The sequence below is a fragment of the Apus apus genome, chromosome 4 (genome assembly GCF_020740795.1).
Source record: "Apus apus isolate bApuApu2 chromosome 4, bApuApu2.pri.cur, whole genome shotgun sequence".
NCBI classification, from domain to species: domain Eukaryota; kingdom Metazoa; phylum Chordata; class Aves; order Apodiformes; family Apodidae; genus Apus; species Apus apus.
Genome location: NC_067285.1, coordinates 45428386 through 45450643, shown reverse-complemented (window position 1 = coordinate 45450643; position 22258 = coordinate 45428386). Strand labels below are relative to the sequence as shown.

General features: G+C 40.2%; 1 protein-coding gene across 1 annotated transcript in view; it reads left to right on the top strand.

Moving 5' to 3' along the window:
* The first annotated feature begins 8520 nt into the window (after window positions 1–8520).
* Window positions 8521–22258, top strand: part of LOC127383685 (bifunctional heparan sulfate N-deacetylase/N-sulfotransferase 4) — a 100423-nt gene continuing 86685 nt past the window's right edge. The window contains exon 1 of the mRNA XM_051616992.1: window positions 8521–8931. The gene's annotated coding sequence lies outside the window, so the exon portion shown is untranslated. The remainder of the gene's footprint in view (window positions 8932–22258) is intronic.

Below are 22258 nucleotides of genomic sequence, written 5' to 3'. Positions count from 1 at the left end.
AAAAAAAAGCCACCAAATACAATACAGAAACAGATGATTTCACTGTACCCAAGACACATCCAGGTCCAAAACCTATTCCCAGCACTAACACCACAAACCTGTGTCCTTTTCTTAGGGGGTTTTTCAGCCAGCTTGAATAAAAGAGAGCACTTACTGTAGCTCAGTTACTGGACATTGTAAGGCAAAATGCGACTTTTTTTCATTATAACTTACAATTAGGTAATCTACAAAACTAATTTCCTTCACCTTTAACAAGGTTCTGTTATGTGGTTTGGTGTGCATTATTGTGTGCATTAGTCATAGCCTGACTGAAGGGAAATGCAAACCTCAAATTTATTGTAACAGCAAATTTCCTTAAAGTATATTCACACTGACGGATCCTTAATAGAGGGCTTAAACCTATTTTTTATACAACATTGCCCTCTATGGGAGCACAAGAAGTAACTGATTTGAAATTCACCTAGTGCTGTTCTTTTGTCTTCTTAACTTTGTTTTTTTAGTAGAACACCTACTTTCTTAAAATGCCTTTCTTTTTCATATAAAAGCTTTATACCATCAGGAAAACATCATTTAATCTATTTATTTTGAGCCTACATTTCATATTATAATAGATATATCTATTACTGCTGCTTAGCTTTTATTTGATAAATTCAGTTCACAGAGTCACTGCTCAAAGAGTGTTTGCCTTTTTGCCATATTATAAAAAACAATACCAACTTAAACCAAAATGCACCCTACCCAGCAGTCACATAAGTGGTATAAATAGGCAAACATTTTTAATATTCTTTCTAAAGTGTGCAGAAGTCTTCAGAGAGCAAAGAGGCACCTCCAAAACATCGCTATAGATAGAAACAGGTACTTTTAAATGTAACCTGTTGAGTGTAAGTGGCTTGAGAAGGAATGAGCAAGGTAAAGCAATATAATGGTTAAGTCAAGTACCAAGACCTTTTTAACTTGGAGTGCTCTCACTCTTGATTACTCCATCCAAGTTCTTCTTTGGTCACCTTAATTATGTCACCTTTATTTTCTTCCATGATCAAAACATATTTTTAAAAGGGAACTGAGTCCAAAGATGATTGCTTAAAGACCAGTGGTCCCTGTGCATTGTTCCCTGAACTGTGCCTATTCAAAATAAACCACATTCCTTCTGCTGCCCTCCTGTTTTTTTAAGAGAGCAGTGCTGAAAGTCTGGAAGTAATTCGTGCCTCAAGAAAAATGAATCAATAGTAGTTAGACATTAAAAACATTTCTTTAGCTTATTAACTCTGTTCTCCTTACAGACACTGCAGAGGAGCTTTCACGTTTCTAAAGAAAGTCAGTGCCATGTAAACATAAAATCATGATCTTGCTTTCCCTTGTCAGACAACAGTTTCTTGAAGTATATTAGCCTCCCTTTTGTTGAATACAGGTTTATGTGGTTTCTTTCCTTTTTTTTTAGATTTTGAGACACGACATAGTTGCATCAGTCTAAAAATAGACCTCAGAGGGAATACTTCCATCTTCTCATTTCAGCACAGTGCATGGTTTGGGGTGGCTTTTGTAAAGCAGAGCAGTTCAGTGTGGCACGTTGCCACGCACAAGAAAAATGGAGTGAGCTCTCCAAATGTGTGCCAGTGTAAACTAGAGCTTCTGCCTGACTGGAGGGGATTCCAAAAATCCTGGCATAGTTTTGGAAGCTATGACACTTTTAAAAGTGTTCCCAAAATGAACAGCTGGCACTTCTGGTAACATAAAAACATTGGACCCAGATATTTACACTGTTAGTCCCACTGAAGCTAAGACAGGCACTGGTCTTAGGGAGACAAACACATCTGCACATCTAAAGACAAACACCTTGAACCAAAAGGCCGTACAATACGTTCCGGAAACCTTTCAAGGTCTTTCATGCACCAAATAATCACTAGGAGCAAACCAGTTTACTTAAAAGAGGGAAGACCAAGTCTCTCCAGTTACCACCGACCCACTTGAAAGGAGTGGTAATTTGCAATGAGAAGGGCACAGAGAAGAAATGATTTAACAAAAGCTTTGTTCAACACCAAGATCTACACTACCTGGAGCATTAGTAGAAGTAGCTCATAAGCATGAGGCAACCTCCTATAGGACTAGATGAAGCACAAACTAAATTATAATGGCATTATCTAATAAGAGGTGAAACAAACTATATGTACAACTGGATTCATTTATTATAGTAACGCTAAAATACCAGTTTGAAAGTGATCTAGTAATGGATTTTTCACTTTGAGGGGGTTTTTTTAGGTTTTAAATTAGGATATATAAAAAGCTATACTTGTGAGAGCTAACCTAAAAAAAATAAAAAGGTCATCCTTAGAATGCAATGGAAGTTTGATATCTAGATCGCAAGGACAGAGAAGTAAAATGAGAAAGATAAATTCTCTTTGTAGTTTCTCCTTTGAAAATATCATTCCTGGTTTCACCTTTTATTCAGAAGTGGATTAGAGTATTTAAAGAGCCTCTGTAGACATGTTAAAGGGACTCCCATTGGAGCTATGGTCTAATTAAGCTACTTTATGAATCATACCACAGTTTAAATAACTCAGTATTTTTTTTAAAATCACTTAATACGTTAAACCAAGAGTTCAAGCTTCTTAATTTTTAATAATCAAGGAAGAAATGCTTAGTTTTAAGAGTTTTAAGCTATCACTTAGCTTTATAGATTATGTTCTTTGTGATAACAGCTTTGCCAACAGTTGGTTTGGTTTCCTCTTTATTAGAAGCCACCTTCTCATAGGCCTCTTACCAGCCCTACTATAACTCCACTGTTTATAGCGTTTGTTCTCTTGTGTGAGCTGTTAACCATTGGTTCCACAAATAATAGAAGTACTGACTTGCTGATTAATCCATTGTTAAAACAACATACTGCAATGATCTGACCCCATTACTCTCTCTACCTTAGAAAGCCACCAAGGCTCAGATATGCAGCAGGCACATGACAGCCGAAGGTTGGTGTTAGACAGAGATAATTGTTCTCATGGGCCCAGGTAGCGTGATAGAGCAGCAAGGACGAATAACCCGTTTCTCTCTCAAAATTTGTTAGGTGATTGCTCCTTAAAACACAAGGGGAGAGGAGAGAAGGATATATATTACTCCCCTATGGCCAAGTTGCAGGCCTTCCTTCAAGCACATTTTGGTTTCTTCCCTAGTTCTGTCTTTTCTTAAAAATAGCCCCATTAAGCTTGGACCACGAGAAAGAAAACAGGCTTTGAAGGACCTCAGCAGAAGAGCAACACAGGAAGGACCAGTCGCTCAGCATCAGCAGTTGCCTGATCTCTTGGGCTGGCTTCTTCCCTCATTGGAGGCAGAGTGGAATAGGGCAGTTTTTGCCCATTCCTCATTTCAGTGCATACTCGGAAAATCAAGGGAGATTCTTTCCATTTTATGGAAATTAAAAATCAGTGCCCATCATGGTGGGTTGTCCAAAGATCACCAGGAGCTGGTAAATAGGTCTGCTAAAATTTATGTTGGAGGAAAAACAAGGCCTACAGAGTCTTCTTGTAAGGAGCTCCCCAAGCTGCTGTAAAGCCATCCTGTACAAAATATATTGCCCATTAAAATATGACACTTGGGGTTGTGAGCAGGTGCTGGAGAACAGCACCCCAGCTGCTGCTCAATGGGATGACACCACTGCTGCACCACTGGGGAGGAGAGAAACTATATGCTGATCTCCGTTGAAGGGTAACCTGTCTGAGTCACCCAGGGGAAAGAAACACAGTAAATGGCTCTTCATACTTGATTTCCACAGAAAGGGGACACGGGAGCACTACAGGAGTTGTACAATAACTTCAGGGCAAACCTGAGCCCAGGGAAGATTCTGTAATTGTGGGAAAGAGCCTGAAAGTGTTTCTAGATAGACAAAGAAATGCTTCTCTCTCACACAACCTTTGTTTCAGTGTCACAGTGAGCTGGTAACTCAGGATGGTGACACAGATGGGACTGTGAATTAGAGCAGAGCAAACTGATTTTTTGCTTTCATAGTATCTTGATAACAATATTTAAGAGGCCAGAGTCAGTGTTTTTATAGTTGAGTAAGCACTTAAGACATAAAATAGTAATGTAATTAGAAAGATGTGGAGCAGCTCTAATGCTACATGTTAATGAATGTATGTTGGTTTAACAGATATTTCAACATTAGTTTATATCAACACACTGTCTGAAAGCAATACATTCAAAGCCTTACAGGAACAAAACACACTAGGATATCCGAGTTATTTTACTAAAAAATGCAAGTTCAAGATAAAGATCATTACAGAACTGGTACGCATGGATTTGCCTTTAGCATTTGCACAAGTGTGTCCAACCATAAACTGGGAAGGGTAATAGAAGCTGACTAGAAACTGTGCAGCTGGAGAGTCAGCAGTCAGGGAATGTAGTTTTTTTGTTGGTGTTATTTTTTTGGTTGTTTTGTTGGTTTGGTTTTGTTTTTTTTTCATCAAAAAAGTTTTGCTTTTATGTCTTTACTTCAATTTAGCTATTGATGTTGTTTCAAATCAGTGAGTCATGTTTAAGTGGACTATGAGCAGCATATCCTCCACTGTCATCTGGGAGACAAGATTAACCCTTGATAAGCCAGGTACTTTCAGTAGAAGATATGAATGTCTTAACTGAGTTGTGATACAAGAAACTTAGCTTCAAGTGTATCTATATTTCATCCCTGTATTCCTGAGTATATAAAACCTAACACATTTTGAGCCAGAGCCAAAATATTCAGATTAAAAAGCCTAACAACTTATTGAGACATCAAAAAAAACCAAGAGACTTTTCTTAACGAAATATATGTTTGAATCATTTAGAAAGTGCACATTCTGCTATGCCTTTATGTTTCTTGTACTTTTGATGTGGATGTAATTAAGTTCTGCATATCTTGAGGAGCTGCTAGAGAATTCGAGACCAATCTATAACTCTTGTAAGTTGTCTGAGTTCCTCTGAAATCAATGGGTGTTTTGACAACTTACACCATCTGAGGAACTTTAATAAAAGACATGCTGTTGTTTAATTACAGGGAAGTTCATGAGAAGTCTCCACAGCCCAAGGAAAAGCTGGTCCCTTCAGCAATAGTAATTTTTTGTTCTTTTAAACTCATTATGAATGTAAGTGCCAAAAGCCATCTTTCTTTCAATAAAGACTGTCAAGATGTCTTCAGCCAAAAGAGTCAAAAGTATTGTAGTCTACTTAATTTTGAAGTGTGGCCTTCATGCTACAAAGTAGTTTTTGAGTGGAGAAGTAGGGAGTAGCTGTTAAAGTCAGAGCATCATCTGAGCATCAGATGCACAGTAATAACCAGTGAGAAAACTGGGGGCAGTCAGAGAAAGCAAAAGCTTGATGTAACAACAGAACAAATATTTCAGTGAAAGTTCTCAAGTAGTCTAGAAGAGTGAGCTAGGGAGGTACCATAGAAGATATGTATTAATTTCTGAAAGTATTTGCTTGCTCTGCATCATTTTTCTAAGCAAAGAACTGCAGGAATTGTTTTTTCTACTTCATAACATGCTGTGAAGATAAACACATTAAAAATACTTATGCAGACACTGTACTGACAGCCTAGTACTTAGAATAGGTAACTAGGAGCACTAGAACTTGAATTTAAGCATCTAAACAGGAGAGGGATGCTGAATTTACAGCAGTTGCCTTTACCATAAATGCAGATGTTCTTTTGAAAAAATAAACTGATTCAAAGTCTAGTTATGCTTACACAGTGCTAGGTAGAGAATCTATGTGAAGGCACCAGGTTTAGAAAAGCAAAGCATTTGAATGTCTTGCAATGCAGCCAAACTCCAACAAAACATAGACGGAATCAAAGCAACACTCACTTTCACTAGAGAGGCTGAAGTAAAAATAACACAAAAACCAATGAAAATAAGACAACCAGCAGTCTCCCTCCCCACCCCAAACTCACAGTTATAAACCAAAAAGTGATGTTCCAGAAAGGTGATACTAGTTTTGGGCAAAGTACTGGTAGGTTATATCTATAACTTCTGAGCTACTGACATAGGAGGGATGGATAGTGACAATTTCCTGCCTATACAGGGGGAAATTAAATCACACAAGTATTAACTAATACAGAATTTCCAGCAGTTAATGCAAAATCCGTGCTGCAGGTAAGATCCAGGAGAACACTTCCTGTGGCAAGGATTTCAGTGCAAATGTGGTAACTCGTTATTATGGTGTTTTATTACTACAATTTCTCTTACTGTTTCTCTCTGTCCTGACTTAATTGCTGTTTCTTGCAGTTCTGTTTTCATTTTTGTACATTTTTCCATAAAGTAGAGCATAAGGACACCATCACAATTGGAAGGACATTCTAGGTAACCGGTGTGCATTTGCGTCTGAGCAAAACGAGCTCAATTCTTGCAACTACCCAAAGGAGAGAGAAGTAAAAATTCAAGTTGTGCTCACTTGTTCCCCAGGGCTCGCATGTTCTTTTTGTTACATAAAGAGAGCTGGAGCAATTCTGTCAACTGATTTCCATGCATTTCTAATGAGGGCAGACCCCGGCATCCTAACTTGCCTGATTCCCCACTTAAAATGAATTGCTAATGAAGCAAACAGATATTGAGGCAGCACTAATCAAGAGCTGTGTGGCTTCACCTTGAATCCATCTAGCATGGCATGCTCTTCAGCCAAGGATTTAAGTTCAAAGAGTAACTTTAGCATCTGAAATAAAATACACTCCTAATAGCATGCACAACAGCTTGGCGGCTGGCCAGCCCTAGGAACATCTGGGCCAGCAGCTTCAAAAGAGCTGATGGTGACTCCTACCACAACTGGTAGATCCTACCACATCTGGCAACAGCCGAGAACTGTCCTGCAGGACATTTGCACCCCACAGCCAAACTTTTCTGCTTGCAGGGATGGCTCCAGTGCTAAAAGTACAGCAAGGAGTCAAGCCTACAAGTAGAAAGAGGAAGACAACTGGGCTTGTTCTTTCTGTGCCCTCAGACTAGTAATTGGAAACTCTTTTCTTTTTTTTAGTTCTCCACTAATTGCATCAGAATCCTTCCTGATGTTGGGAAAAGACTCCCTCATTTGATGTGGAGGTTTTAGTTTGCATTCTGACTTAAGTTCTGATGTTTGTACAGGGTGCAAGGAAGCACCCATTTGCCTCCCAGTTGCAATGGAACCCCCCCAGCCAACCTTGTAATCATCTTTGGAAAACAAATCCCAAATCCAGAGCCAGCCCCAGGTGTAAGGCATTTTTAAAGGACCCCCAGTGACTGCTTTGTAATTAGAAATTGCAGGAAATGACTGAGACATGCTTTGAATTTTAATTTTCCCTCAGCTTCTAATGTAGACAGAAGGAATAAATTAGTCCCCAGTTAGGAATATCTACCGTCTTCAAAACTTGGATATTCACAGAGAGAAAATAGCTCTTCATGCAGAAGGTCCCAGCTGAAGGATGGAAATGGTAAACTGCATGGAACACCATTTATTTACAGCATTTTGGAAACACGAAAGGTTGAACTGACCCTCCTATGATTCAAATCTGAGTTTACAGCATCATTCATCATCTCAGAATGGGTTTGTTCCAGTCTCCTTGAACAAAACTATTTTCTCCTCACATTTGCTGCACAGAATTGACTGAATTTCAATTCCAAGGTGTATCACACAAAGAAGGGTTTTGGAGTGAAAGGTGTCAAGCTGGCAAGAACTGAAAATTAGATTGGTATAAAATCTAATTTTTTTTAATATAGAGAGTGTTGCATTTCTCCTCTATAATATAATTTAAGGTTGCATAACAATCATATTTCTTGGCTATGAAGGCAGGCTTCCTCTCTAGCTGGATGAAAGAATTTTAAGAAGAAATTATGCAACAAATAGGTGGACTTTATGTCACATATAGTAGGAAAATACATTGCACCCCTGAGTGGCACCTGTCTGCTGGTGTCCATCCAGAGGCGGTGTCAGGGGGGTCACCTGTAACCTGCTTGCTGGGTGACCTCTGCATCGTTTTGGCCATGCATTAAAAGCCACCTTTTTGTTGGACCAGGTGATCTTGTCAGTGACCTAATGAAGAGTAGGAACCAAGTAGTCTTCTGGTATTGTGATTTTTCTTGAGCCTCCTTTAGCATCTGGGGATGGTGGAAAGGGGGCTGGGGGTTCAAGCGTTCTGCTGCTGGAAAATGACTCCTTCAACTTCTCCTTTTTCCCAGGCACTCAGGTGCAGACTTCCAGGTGTAAAGCCAGAAGCTGCAAGTGGCATTTTCCTCCCGCATTTTGGGCAGGCAGAGGGAGGTGGTCCAACTGCACAATGACAGATTATGCAAATCCTCCCAGAGCATCTAATCAATCGCGGCGGTCGGGAGGGGAATGCAGATCATCTCCGAATTAGCCTCCGTCGCCGCGTCCTCGCCTGAAGCTTCCCCCCCCCCCCCTCCCCGATCCTGATGCTGGAATGACATCAGAACAGCTCCGAGTCCTTGGAAGTACCGGGGGTTGATCAGCGGGAGGAATCGGCCGCTTCTGCCAATCACCAGCCTGCAAAGCCTCCTCGATACTCCGGGAGAGAGGAGGGAGCGGGCGGCTGGCTCCGGCGGCAGCGCTGGCAGGAGGAGCGGGAGCAGCCGGGCTTCGGGCCATCGAACAGTTCTCGCCGCCTTTTTTGCGGCCGCCTGCTCGCTCCCCGGTGTCATCCCCACGTCCAAGAAGGAAGCCGGGTTTTTAACGTTGTGCCGAACAAAGGTTTGAATCATTCCAGCTGGCTGCTTGGTTTGAAAAGGACAGTCTGTGTATAAACGAGATGTGACTGTGCCGGGAGAGTTCAGTTACCGGGGCTGGAGCAAGAGGACCCTTCCCGGGATGCTGCTCAGGCAGCTGCTAGCAATTGAAAACTCTCCCTAGTTTACCTGGAGCCATGTGAAGAGGTTTGAATAGCAGATGTTTCTTTCCTGCACGCTAGGAAGAGAAATTCTTCTCTAGGTAAGCTCTGGTTCACCTTCTGCACGTATTGCTGCATTTGTCTCTACTTCTGGGTAGATGTTCATTAAACCACATAGACAGTGCCTGTACTCAGAGGCACGAAAACAGCTCCTGAGCAGGTATAAATGTCCACATGGTGTGTAAAGTGGTTTGCCTGGAACCTAATTATGTAAAGTGCGTGCTTCAGAAAGCTGCCGAGAGCCGGGCATTCACAGCATTATTTGAAAGTTTGAGCTAGTCTTGTGCCACGTTTGCATGCAAGTGCCCTCGGTGCAAACGGATGGGCTCCCTCCGAGGGGAAGCAGTTGTCTGACTGAATCTATCCAACAACAAGTTACAGCAGGCGAAGTTATGTGAGGGGGGGAAAAAGAGGGTAAGGGTGCAATGCTTCTTTAGCCTTCTCCATGTACTTTTCTTCTATTTCCTACCATCTAGAAAAGTTAAGCAAAACTAGTGTATTACAGTGACAGTGTGAAAGCTTTCTGTGGATATATAGTAAACCTGCACTAGTTGAAGAGTAATTCTCCTGTGAGGAAGCTAAGACCTGCAGATCTGCTCTCTTCCAGCAGTTTGATAGCCAAACTGGCCATCAGCACCATTTATTTACTTATTTTTTAAAAAGCAGCATGTAGTGTGGAAGCAAGGATTGTTTCAGGTAGTAAGAGGTAAACTGGAGGAATCAGTGTTTGCTCTTCAGATGACTACAGAGTCAGAGCCCAGCAGCAGCCCAGTGTTTTTATCCTAGGGCTGGCACTCCAGCTCCAAGTCATTGCTGGGAATAAACACTCAGAGGAGAAACGTTCAGAGATCTCTTCCTACAAGCACTCCACTAATGTAACCACACACATGCATACAAAACCCACACTGATTAAGCTCTCTTTTCCCCAGGGAGTGTACCATATGATTTTTACTAACTTCTGCAGCTCTTAATCACAATGATTGGACCTGTGAATAAATGCTGCAGAATCTGGCCTACCCCGTGTAGCAGGTTATTCTGCTGCTTCTATCTCTGACTGTTATCAGACCAAAAGATAAAAAGAGATATGAGTCATTTTCACCCCTTCTCTTTAGTAGTTTTAAATTCTGATCATCCTGCTATAGGGATCTTCAGGTTGTGGAAGAACAGCAGAATCTCCTTGCTCATAAAGTTTAAATAGTTGGCAATGTTGCCAGGTGCTTCCTGCCTTGCCCCATGCATCATGTCTGTAAGACTTTCATCATGCACATTTTGCCATCAGCCAAGCTGCACTGCCTGGCTCGCCTTCCGAAATGCTGCTCTGAAGAGGGGAAGGGGTTGAGGGGGGGGGGGTGAGGAGCAAATGCCAAGTGGCATTTAACTAAGGAAATTCCTGGCTTCCAGTTTTCTTCTGAATCATATAAATTCAAAGACTATGATGAGCTTAATTAGATTAGATGCTCCTAACAACATTGTTCTGTACAGAAGTTTAAGATCGTGTATTAGTTTTTGTACCATTTCCTCAGAACGTGGCCATTTTTTTTATTCATAACTCATGTCTGAAAGCCTCAGAAATAAAAGCAGGAGTATCTGAATGTCTTGTTGACACCACTGTTTTCTGTGAGGCTCTAGAAACATTTCTCTAGCTTTCATTTTATTGGAGTAAATCAAATCCAAAAGGTTATATTAAAGCACAGAGCAGAATGTCTGAGTGACTGACCTCTTGTGCACACACACACATATATAACCTCACATATACTCCCATTTCAGTCTGAACACCCTGTTAACTCACACTATAAAGTTTTTGGAGTCCTATTAAAACTTTATGGATGTTTAGAGGTTGTTTTATCTGCTATATTGCTCTTTGTAATAACATTGATCAAACTTGGCTGATGTAGCAGCATGCAGGGAATTATGAGCTTTTCTAGAGTCCAACTATCATTCGGCTGGGAGAAAAATGCTACAAGATTATTTTTTTTTTGAATGCTTACAGTACAGGAATTATCTCAGAAGTATAATGAGATACTTAAAGGAAAACATGGCCACATATTGCAAACCCAAATTTGCAAATTTACAATACTGGTCAAAGAAAATCCTGAGAAACTACTAGTGGCTGTGAGTGGGTTTTCAGTTAGCTAAACAAAAAATTACATTTAACCAAATGCCACCAGAAATATGTTTTTCATTTCATTTCTCTACAAGAAATAAGACAAAGATCATAATTTTTTAAATATATATATTTTAAATAAGATCATTTCTCTTCCAAATCTTTCTGATTTAGCCTACAATTTTGACTTGACTAACTCTATGACTGTAGGGCTGGCTTAGCTTCAGCCCCATAAATTCACTGATGTTCGCTTCCATCAAGTGTTTGCTTTGCAAACCTCTCATAATGCTTCAGCTTCTTAGGTGCATCCAAGAAACTACTTTCCATACTTGCAAAATGTTCTTTTCTGGACAAAGCAAACCCTGGGCTAAGAGCAGCAAAGCATTACAGGCTGGGGCCTGGGCAGCTGAAGGAAAAGATAACTCAGAACTGTGCAGAAAGCTGCAATTTCCTAAGCCTGTTGGAGTCATTTCAGAAACAGGGCACTAAGGATGAGCCAAGGGCTCCAATTTCAAGGTGAGACAAGTCTGTTTCAAATCATTTGCAAGGATTAAGGAGTGCAGTGTAAGGTGGCAGTTTAGCATATTCCTTATTCTCAGGCCTGGGATGCAGGTGAGAACCATTAGAGCAGAGTGAGAGACTGGACTATGGGAGAAGGAGGATCTCTGCTGGAAATTGCTTGGAGCATTAAGTTAAAGTGCCCTGTCTCACATTTTCAGAAAGGCTGAAGAACGCTCATATCACAGCAACAACTGTGCTTCTCCTATTGAGACATCAAAGCAATACCCCTCCTCAAGTATAAGCCTCCTAGAGCAGTGCTAGATACAAACACATTAGTTTTCCACCCATGTCAACATTTAAATCAGAAAAATTGTTTAAGCTATTAAAAAAATCATATGCTGGAAGAAAATGAAAACCATGCATGTCAATCCAAAACATTTATTACAACTAGTGTCAGTAATAATTACACTGAAATCACTGCTTCTGCTGAAATTAACAGTTGCTATAGAAAACTAATAATATTTTATCTAAACAGTAATGCCACCAGAATCACATGGCAACAGCACAACATTGTAGAAACCATGTCAGCATTTGATGAAGAAAACACATTGGCACCAGAAGTATTGTGCTGATTTAAACTCAGTTCAGAGAGGAACAGAGAAGTACTTGAAGCTATTTCCTTCCTTCTGGCTACAGGAAGGGTCACAACTGCTTTCTCCAAGCACAGACAAGTGGAGCAAATTCATCTGCCCTCCTCTACTCTAAGGATGAGGTTTGCAGAGCCAGAGCAACTAAAGAATTAGAAGTCAGGGCAGGGTGGGCTTCTGTCACAAGAAAAACTGCAAAAAGGAAAAGTTCTCACTCCTGCCTTGGAAGCTGATGAAAAAAAGAACTGTTTGGCTTACTTAGCTTGGGCAAGGGAAAACCTGCTGAATTTTCTGGTTTGCCCTTCACAACCCGGGGAAGTTTTTTGTTTTCCCTGCTTCTCCATATCACATGGATCCTACCACACCAGCTCCTTTCCTCCCCCAAAACACAATAAAACAAGTTATTCCCAAGCACAGCCCCAAAGCACACAGTATAAGGAGACAGCAATTTAAAACCTGCTCAGGTGGAGCTGCTGATGTATTTGTCCCAGGCCACAGGACAGCTCAACCTACCGAGTGCACATTTGGCACTCAAGGCTGCTGTTGCAGAATTCAAGCTAGAACCATCTTGCAACTTGAGAGTTAGTCCTTACATAGCCAAAGGATGAGGAGAACCTGCCACAGCCCATGAGTGAACGCACACACAGCCAATGATAAGAGCGGAGGTATCCAAAGCTACAGGGTGTTACTAACGGCTGGGGTTTTATCTCCCACACATACATATAATTAGCAGACACACAGCAGGCAGAACAATGTGCACGGGCTCTTCCCTGAGCACAACTGTGAACGAAATATAACCTCCTCAAGGACCATCCACAGCTACTTATTTCAACCAGCACTCTGCCAGGCTTCCACTGAAAGGATTGCATTTAGCTTTTAGTGTATAAATAAGTGTTCTGATCAATAATTAATAGTAGCTTCTGGCCATAAAAGAAGCAACTGTTGGGAAAGTTAAAACAGTCTGTCATGAAATATGCACCCACCTCTATGTTCTACTTTCAAGGGATGTTTTGTTCAACATCCTTTCCTTTTGCATGGGACTGTATTTTGCAAGGAAAAGGCCAGAGTTTTTGTTCCAGAGCCTCAGGGCATTATTTGAATTTATTCTTTCCCACTGGGATATTCATCATCCCCTAAATCACCAGAGGGGAGAGCAAGTGGTCAGTTGTTCACAGAGAAATTTTTGGAAAGGAGAGGAAAATGCAGTAGCATCTGGGCTTCTGGGTAACATATAGAATGACACTTACCGGTCACTTGATTTTCAGTATCTCATAGGTTTTATTAATATTATTTTAATATAGTGTGTATTTGTTTTGCCAGCTTAAAAGCTTTCACTCTTCTACCCCCCCATGATGGCACTGTTATGGGTAGAACCGTGCATGCACACAGTGTGCAATCACTTCCTCTGCAAACCAGTGAATACCAGTAGCAACTGCAAGTCCAGTTTTTATTTGAATTGACAGAGCAACTGTTCCTCCTTCTCAAGGTCTCTCTCATTGGTAACTGAACAGCAGTGATTCTCAAACTTCTGACAGAACATAAACTGAGACTTGCTTCCCCATACCTTACTATTTCTAAATAACCTGTGTATATTTTTAGTAAGTATATATTATTATAATTTCTAGTTAAAAAATCGAAATTAAAGATCAAGAGACTTCTGCAGGAGGTGCTGTCCATGGGACAAGCACAGCAAGCTGTGCATGCCTCAAAACACTTGACACTCTCAGACTTCATAAAACTTAACTGTCCATCAGCTTTAGAGCAAGCTCCACATGCCCACATCAATCAGCAGCAGTCATTCTTCATAGTCAGATTTTTAACTCAAGTACCTCTAGAAAGCCTGTTTCCTTCATGGAAAATATTTATGTTCAGGCAGAAAATTAAAAATATATGTATATATTGTCTAAAACAGAACTTCATGGATTACAGTGTATCATTGTGTCAACTAACAAGACATCTTTTTGTTGGCTTGTAAGCCCCTTCCATAAGCCAGAAAGCCAGGCTGGGTTTCCTCTTCCAAGATGCATTCTGGAGATGCATCTTGGAAAACATGGTCTAGTTGTGCACCCAGTCCATAGGAGAGAAGAGAAATGTAAAGAACCCTGATTAATTCCATCCTGGTGCAGGTGCAGTATATTCAGAAAGGTTTTGACAACCAGTTGTTTGTTGTTGTTTTTTTTTTAATTCCAGCTCCCCTCTCCTCCCAAAAGTAAGTTAATGCCTCAGTAGTTCAGTAAGCAAAGATTTTTCACAGAAAACCAACAGGTTAATCAAAACCTCTCTATTCTATCACATCCCTCTAACGTTATTAGTTCTAGTTCCAGTCTCCGAGCTTAGCGTGACTCAACAAAACAAGTCCCTTGAATTACCAAGTAAGACCCTTATCCTACTAGTAGCATTTCTAAATTTAATTTTATCTAGACAAAACATAGATCTCTTGAGAGGAAATGTTTGTTTATATTTTTGAACCAAAAGAAAAACAGCATCTGTATGTCACAGATGACACACCAGCAACCTCAAAAGATCTTTCACTTGACTGACAACACGGCTTCTCCAAGAGAAGTCCCAAAAACAGTGGCAGAAATAAACATAAAGAAGATTAACCGGGGTATGAAGAATAAAAAAAGGGGAGCAAGTCCTGCAAATACATTGGACTGCACATGAAACTATGAATTTTGCACTGGCTTTCTTAAATGCACTGTTTGCAACATCCATGCTATGCACACTTGAAGCACATGTGAATCATCCTAGAACATTTCACAGCTAATGTCCCTGTAAAAGCAGGAAGGAGCATTATCCCCACCATGCAGACAGGAAAACTGAAGCACTGAAAAAAGATCAGTGGCCTCCAGAGGACAAGACAATGCTGGTGGCAGAAAGAGACAGAACTCAAAAGTTTCAACTCCCTGCCTTACCCTCCCACCACTAAGCGTTTTCCCTCTCAATAGGCAACCAATCCCCATCTACTCATTTCAAGATTAAAAAAAAACAGTTGGATTTGTATTCATACATCTTCCATAAAACTTCCTTGGGCTATCTTGTCTGCTTGGCAGTGTCTGAAATACTTAAATATATTCAAGTGAGATATAGTCTGTTGGGTATTGTAGTATTTTTAGTACATGATCAAGTTTCTCTGTCTAGATTAGTTTTACTGACAAGGATAATGTGCAGCCATAACTGGTTCCCACAAAAAGCTAATCATACCAGTTTAAAAAAAAAACAACTTTTTTTCTGAAGTACTACCTGGAATCTGGTCTAACATTAAGGCTCTAACTTAAGCAATTTAAATATATATATATATATATATGGAAAAGATAGGAGAGATGTTATAAACTCAATATCCTGTCCCCAAACTGTCATGTAATAAAGCACTGATAAATGCAAGCATTTTATGAGCAAGGTGGAGATGACTGAATTTTTCTCTTCAGAACAATGTTGTTTGGAGGTCCAAGAAGCATACACAGACAGACAAAAAGAGGCATGGGAAAGGTCATCCCGTCTTCACTCACTCTGCTCACTTTCCTTTGCTTGAAAGCCATTAACACTATTTTCAGGCTCAGCCTTGACAGGTTGTCACCAGTGCTGATGGCTCTAGCCCACATACCTGCTCTGATCAGAGGTTTCTGGGACCAAACACACTCACCTTGTATTCTACATCATTCTCTCAATTATAACAAAGTCCTTCAGCCACCAATGACAGAGATGGGGAGACAGGACTCCAATAGAATTTACTTAGAGTAAATATAGGGAAGCTGTTATAATGAGAGTTGATGTAGCCAGAGCTTGAAACCAGTCTCTGGCTGGCTGGAACCTGGCTTGAGTAAACTCAAAATAAACCTCTGTAGAAATTTCATGTGGTAAACGTGCTGCTCTAAGGGTTTAGATACAAAGTCTTTGTTATCTGGGTTTAAATAGACTTCCTTTGCAGTAGTAATAGATCATTACTAAGTGACAGCAACAGCCTCTCTGAAATAAGTTAGTGGCCTCCTTTTAATTCCTAGCACAGATGTGACCACATCAGACTTTCTCACAACAATCCCAGTGACAGGATACAGATACCACAAAACATGTTATGCAGTGAAATATATTGTCATTGATATTTTAATTATCCTGTATGGTGGCAACCGTTTTTAGGTCCCATAAAAGCAATAGGAAAACAGAAAGTGCAGGACAGCATTAACTACTGAAAAAAGAAAACCCAAACAATTTAAAGACTAAAGGGCTTAACTTCTAAGAAGCTATTCCAGAGCCCATGATTATGTCTTGTAGGCAAAAACTCTCTTCCTTGAAAAAAGAGCTTTTAAAACTTCCGTAAGAAACCTCCAAAAGGTAAAGTGGCAAAGCTAGTCAGCAAATCTGTAATCCTTGGTAAATTTTCAAAACAGATCCAGAAGATCTGCAGTTATTTAGATGCTAATAGAAGTATAAAAAAAAATATTTTTTAATGCCTTAGATTTGACATATGAACCAACAATATGTAGAGTTTGACTATTGCACTGATTAACTTTTAGGATTCTAGTTAAGCAGCCACTATACTGCACCAACATTGTCTCTCACCTGATTTCACAACCCAAGTCTATCTATTGAAAGTGGACAGCCAACTGACAGCCTTATAAAAGTAGAAGCTAGTAACAGAATAGATAGACTGTAAAACATCTGATACAGCATCTCACATAAGTATTACCTGAAAAGTGAAACAAATTCAAATTGACTTCCCCTGAAGCACTAAACTATGAATTGAAAAGTGATGAAGAGCCATTAAACAAGCAAGATTAGAACGTTTGTTGCATCAAGCCAGGAGAAATGTTTTGCAGGCTGCTTCAAGACGACATACAAAGCCTACTTTTCTTCACCAGCTTCATTCAAAAGGACAGGGGCAATCATAGGATGTTCATCACCTCTGCACTCTCCATTAATCCCACTGGGAAAACAAAGCACCAGGTCCAAGGAATCCTGTAGGTCTCGCACAACTTTGTACCATGGGAATCTCTGCTGTGTTTTCAGCTACAGCTTTCTGCTGTGACAATTGGCTCTGCCATCATGACCTAAGCAGTGCTTCTGATATTCAGATCAGCTCCCAAAACCTTCTTTCCATCCTTGGCAGCTCAATGACATTTCTACAGAAGTCGTGAGGGTTGTGAAGACACCTACGTGTTGAAGGGCATTTTTCAACTGCAAGTGGCTCTTGTTTCCTGCTCAGCCATGGGTCTGCCAGATGACCTAGGAAGAGTCGGGTCTGTACCCAAGAATAATCCTGTTTATCTTTTTTGTATTTTTGGTGAGTTACAGGTAAAAAATAGTAGATCTTATTACCATCACCCAGGCAAGATAGACACATTTATCAGAAACAGCTTTGAGACAGTACTTTTATTTTTTTTTTTTATTTAAATCTGGCCAAAATGTTAAGGTGTTTTGCCTAATGACATCAAAAGATTGTGTATTTTGATAAAGTGAAATACTTTGATATCACTACACAATATTTTTGCCACAGATGGAGCTGCACAAAAGATGAATGGGGTCATTAACACCTACTCATTGTAATGGTGACTACAGCCACTCTGGCAAGAAACATATACATATAGGTTCTCTCTTTGTGCATGGTCCTCCTAAGCCTGTACTTCAATTATTACTGATGTCAAGGAGCTTCCAAACCTGACAAGAAAAACCTGCAGTCAGCAATTTCTGTGGAAATACTACAACTGCTTATGTTCAAAGCTTCTCACATGTTAGAGAAGGATACATTGTGACAACTGGAGGAAATGTGGCTGCAGCCTCACAGATGGGATATTTATGTGCATTTCTGGGTGGTCCAAATGACCGTGGGACTGTTAGAAGTTAATGGGTCAGAAGAAAGAACTGCTGAGCCTGAACATCAGGCAACATTCACCAGCAATGTGGCCTGGCTGAATCTCAGAATAAATTTCTACCAGGAGTTAAGCAGTGTGGAGTGTTACATATGTGGTGGAGAATCAAAAGAGAGAACAATTCTGTGAGAAAGGATTTGCATGAAGAACAAAAAACTGCCTTGTAGCCTCTTTAGTTCCCATTGGTGAAAGCGTCCCACCAATTCATGTAGAATAACTTTGGGGGAGTGGTTGTGTCAGCAGAGGTGATAGTAGTATGTCTAAAAGCATCAATAAGAAAAAACCACAGTGGGTCAGCAACTTCAGATCACACATGAGTTAAATAGAACACAACATGTCTGCTTACGTGCTGTTAGAGCAGCACATCTATCGTGTGTTCAAAGAAAGGGAAATTTGCGGCAAGTCAAGGGTGGCTATCTGCACAACTTTGGAAGTATTAAAGGAACAGAAATAATTACTGCAAGGCTCTCTCTAATCACAATTCCCCTACTCAGTCAGAAGACTAGTAAAACACTGAAAATAAAGAAAACCATTCCATTTGTATGCTACAAATCACATTTGACAGCACTAACCATGATAAAAACAGACCAGTTTGGTGGTCCTGGAGTGAGATAAACTGTTAGCTTTGCATGAATCTGTCCCCAGCAATCAGATGTTGCCAGCTTATCACAAGTGAAGAGTTTACAGACTTGCTAAGTACCTTTGCTCCATGTTTCCCAACTACCTTATACACATAACAGGAGGGGAGGGTGAGCATGTGTACACGTGTGAGAATATGCAGATTTTTAAAACCTATCTCCAAATATTCCTTTAGTCACCTTTCCACCAAAGAACCTTTTCAAAGCTCCAAGTTTTGAAATCAGCTGGAAAAGTTTAAAGGCAAAGAAAGAAGAGTCAAAAGGGTCAAAGAACTACCTTCCAATTATTACTTCATGCATAAGATCATGCCAGCTTTCATTAGTGCACAAGTTCAGGTATTTTGAACACTGTTTTATGTTCATTGATTGTCAACCTCAACCTCTGGCATCATTTAGCTTTCTGGAATCACACAAGACCATATGTGCACTATAGACTGATCTAACTGCTGAAAATACTGAAAAAATGTGTCTTTTAACTTACAGATGTCTGCACTGAAAACAAGCAAAAGAGGTGAATGTGCTGAGCAGCCTCTCCACTCAGAAATTGTAAAAGAGAATTAGAACAGAGTTGGATGACCTACGACAGCTTTTATCAGCTGAGCAGCTGTCCTTATCCTAGGTAAAAAAGTTTTCTAAAACATTGTGGTAAGCTACCAGCAGTTATTACCAACATTCCTCACGAGGAAAGCCACCTCTACAAACACAAAACACATTGCAAATTTGTTAAGCTTGAGAAAGAAAACATTACTTGCAAGCAGCACCCAAGTTGCATGGGCTGGGTAAAGAAGACTTTTGGAAACTTCTGAGGAAAAAAAAAAAAAGGCAAAAAACTGTGGTGTTTTTTTTTCTGCAGAAACCCTGAACTTTTTCTAATGGTCTAATGGTTTTTTTCTAAAAAAAAAATTTCTAAAGGAGTAATTTTTCACTCAGATCAGTTTGCTCATTTCAGTATTGAATGAGCAGCCATATGGAAGGAGTAGCAAGTAGGTATCATGGATCATTGGGCTGCTAATAAATGGCAGGAGTCACACCAGCTTAGAAAGGAAGGAAGAGGAAAGAGTTTACATTATTATTTTTTATTATTTTTTTTTTTAGCCTAAAGGGAAGATTTATATATAGAAAATAAAGACATTCTGAATTCTGATTTATGCTGGAATGAGATGAGAGGAAACCTCTGGCCTGCCTCCAGATAAATTATCCATAGAGCTTTCCAGGCAGACTGGCACCCGGGAGCAGGCAGGAGACCAGAAATGACCACACTGTGGTGATACAAGAAGTGTCCTGCTCCTCTGCTCAGAGCTGTCATTAACAACACACTCTGCACCCGCTGAACGTGTGAAGTCTGTTGGCTTGATCCATAGCTTGGATAAACACAACTGTGAGCTCAGCAGCCACATCTCTGCTTTTCACAAGCTGCACTATATCAGAGATCCTCAGCCTACCTAGGAGGAGAGGAGCTCACAGCAGCCCCACGGGGCAGGTCAGGCTGGCAGCCCATGCACCCAGTACTCACCAGTGGCCTCCCACCCACACCCAACTGCCCACCTATCACCCATTTCTACTGATAGATAGTGGAAGGCAGCAACTCTCACTCTTAATGGAGTTTTCCCTATTTATCCAGGCAATAACTTCACTATTTCTGCTTTCCCTCATTAGCAATTAACAGCTACCTTTGCAATATGTAGCCACCTTCTGCAGTGTCCATGTTCCCCCCACTGATGAGTTGCTCCTAATTTGGTCAAGATGCTTGTCAAATCACTAAGCCCTGGGAAAAGGTCAGCATGTAGGAAGTGGACCATGAGAGAATCAGCTCTAATTCCTGATGCAATGTTAACACCAGGTATTAATAAGAGGCTGTTTCTCTTCACTGCTGTGCTCTCAGTTTTCTATTGTTGAGTCCTAATCTCCCGTTCAATCACCTTCAAAATCAGTGTGCTTTAATAATCAATCAAATGCATTTTTTTATGGGGAAGCAGGAAGTATTATTTAGAAAGGAGGCAGCAATTTTTAAACCTGTTTTTTTTTTTTTTTTTAATTCAAGCAGCCAAATAAAATTACAGTTCCTGCAGACAGCTGTGGCATCACAGCAGAGCTATATTGCAGAGTTCTGCTCTTTCTGGGGAAAAAAACCTCATGTTTAGAAAGCCAGTTTCAATATCTACTGGAGGACCAACTCTGGATGAATGTAACCTTGATTCTTCGATCAACTGTACCCATCTCTGGGCTTTCCCCCAAAGAGTCAAATGAATACTGCCCAGTGACCACAGGAACACAGAGCCTCTAGCACCATTTTTTAAAGTAAAACTACATTAGTGAGCCTAATTATGAAATAAGGTCTGTTTTCACATTTTACAAATTAATATGGCACAGAAATACTCCAAAGATATTTGAATTTCTGAGTGAATATAAAGCTGGTGAAATTTAAGGGGAAGAGTTTTAAAAGCACAAATAGAACTTATCTTCCAATTATGCCTTGGAAAATGTCCCACTAATGGCTAATAGAGCTGATTTATTTTCATAAGTTTTAATTACTTCACACTACTTTTCCTCTTGCTGAACAGTATTCAGTTCAACAGAGCCATTCAAACACAAGGCACAAATTCAAGAGAGCTGCTCCAACACCAGGTTTCCCTCTGCAAGTTTAAATTCCTTATCAATTCTACTATTTAGATATCTAGATATATGTGACTACTTGCACTATTTTTTTAACATCTGCATATACATATTAGTTTACATTAAATCTAATATTTTAATTGGAAAATATTTCAGCACTGTTACTCAGATCAAATATTTTCAGTTGAAGACCCTATTTTTGTTTTGGTTGGAATAAAATCAAGGGCTATTCATATTTTACTAATACAAGTTATAGCAGCAGCAAAGACCTGGCTCATGAAGTGTATTAATTTGACAGCTTACAATGCCAGCACCTGGGAGGTTTAGCGGGGACAGAACAGCTAGGAAAATAAATGTGCAATTTTAGGTTTCCTTGCACACTGTTCCCTTGTGCTACAGGTGTAGACTGGGATTTTAAGTATTCAGATTTAGTGGCACATCTCTTAAGAGCACAAGTCTTGTTGGGTTGTTTTTTATATATATAATGTTTTATGATCTTTTTAGATAATATTTTTTAAATCGAGAGTCTTAATTAAGGTGGTTGACCTTCCCTGAGGAATTCTGACACCCTTCTGGAAAGAGCTTGCCTGCAGGCAGGGCTGTCTGCACCGAGTCGAGGTGAGAGCAGGTGCTGTCCGCTAAAAAGCAAGAAAATATTGCCCTCTAGTGTTGAAAGCAAGTAGAAGATGCCGAGTCCAAGAGGGGGTTTTAACTACTGCTTACAAGGTACCTGCCTGTCTCGAGCTAACAAAATTAAGGCTTGTGGCAATTAGTTGTTTTGGGGGGAGATTGCCCACACCGCGGAGAGCTGTGCTCCTGATCCCATAAGCCCTCCGAGTAGGGCTGAGGGACTCATCAACATCACTAAAACTGGAATACAGCCTCACAGAGGATGCTCTGCTTCATCCAGTTTTATTTCTATAAAAATCTTAGTTGGAGGTTTCATAAGAAGTGGGAACCCAGCAAACAGACAGAAGTGCAGTTCGAGGGGAGAGCGAAAG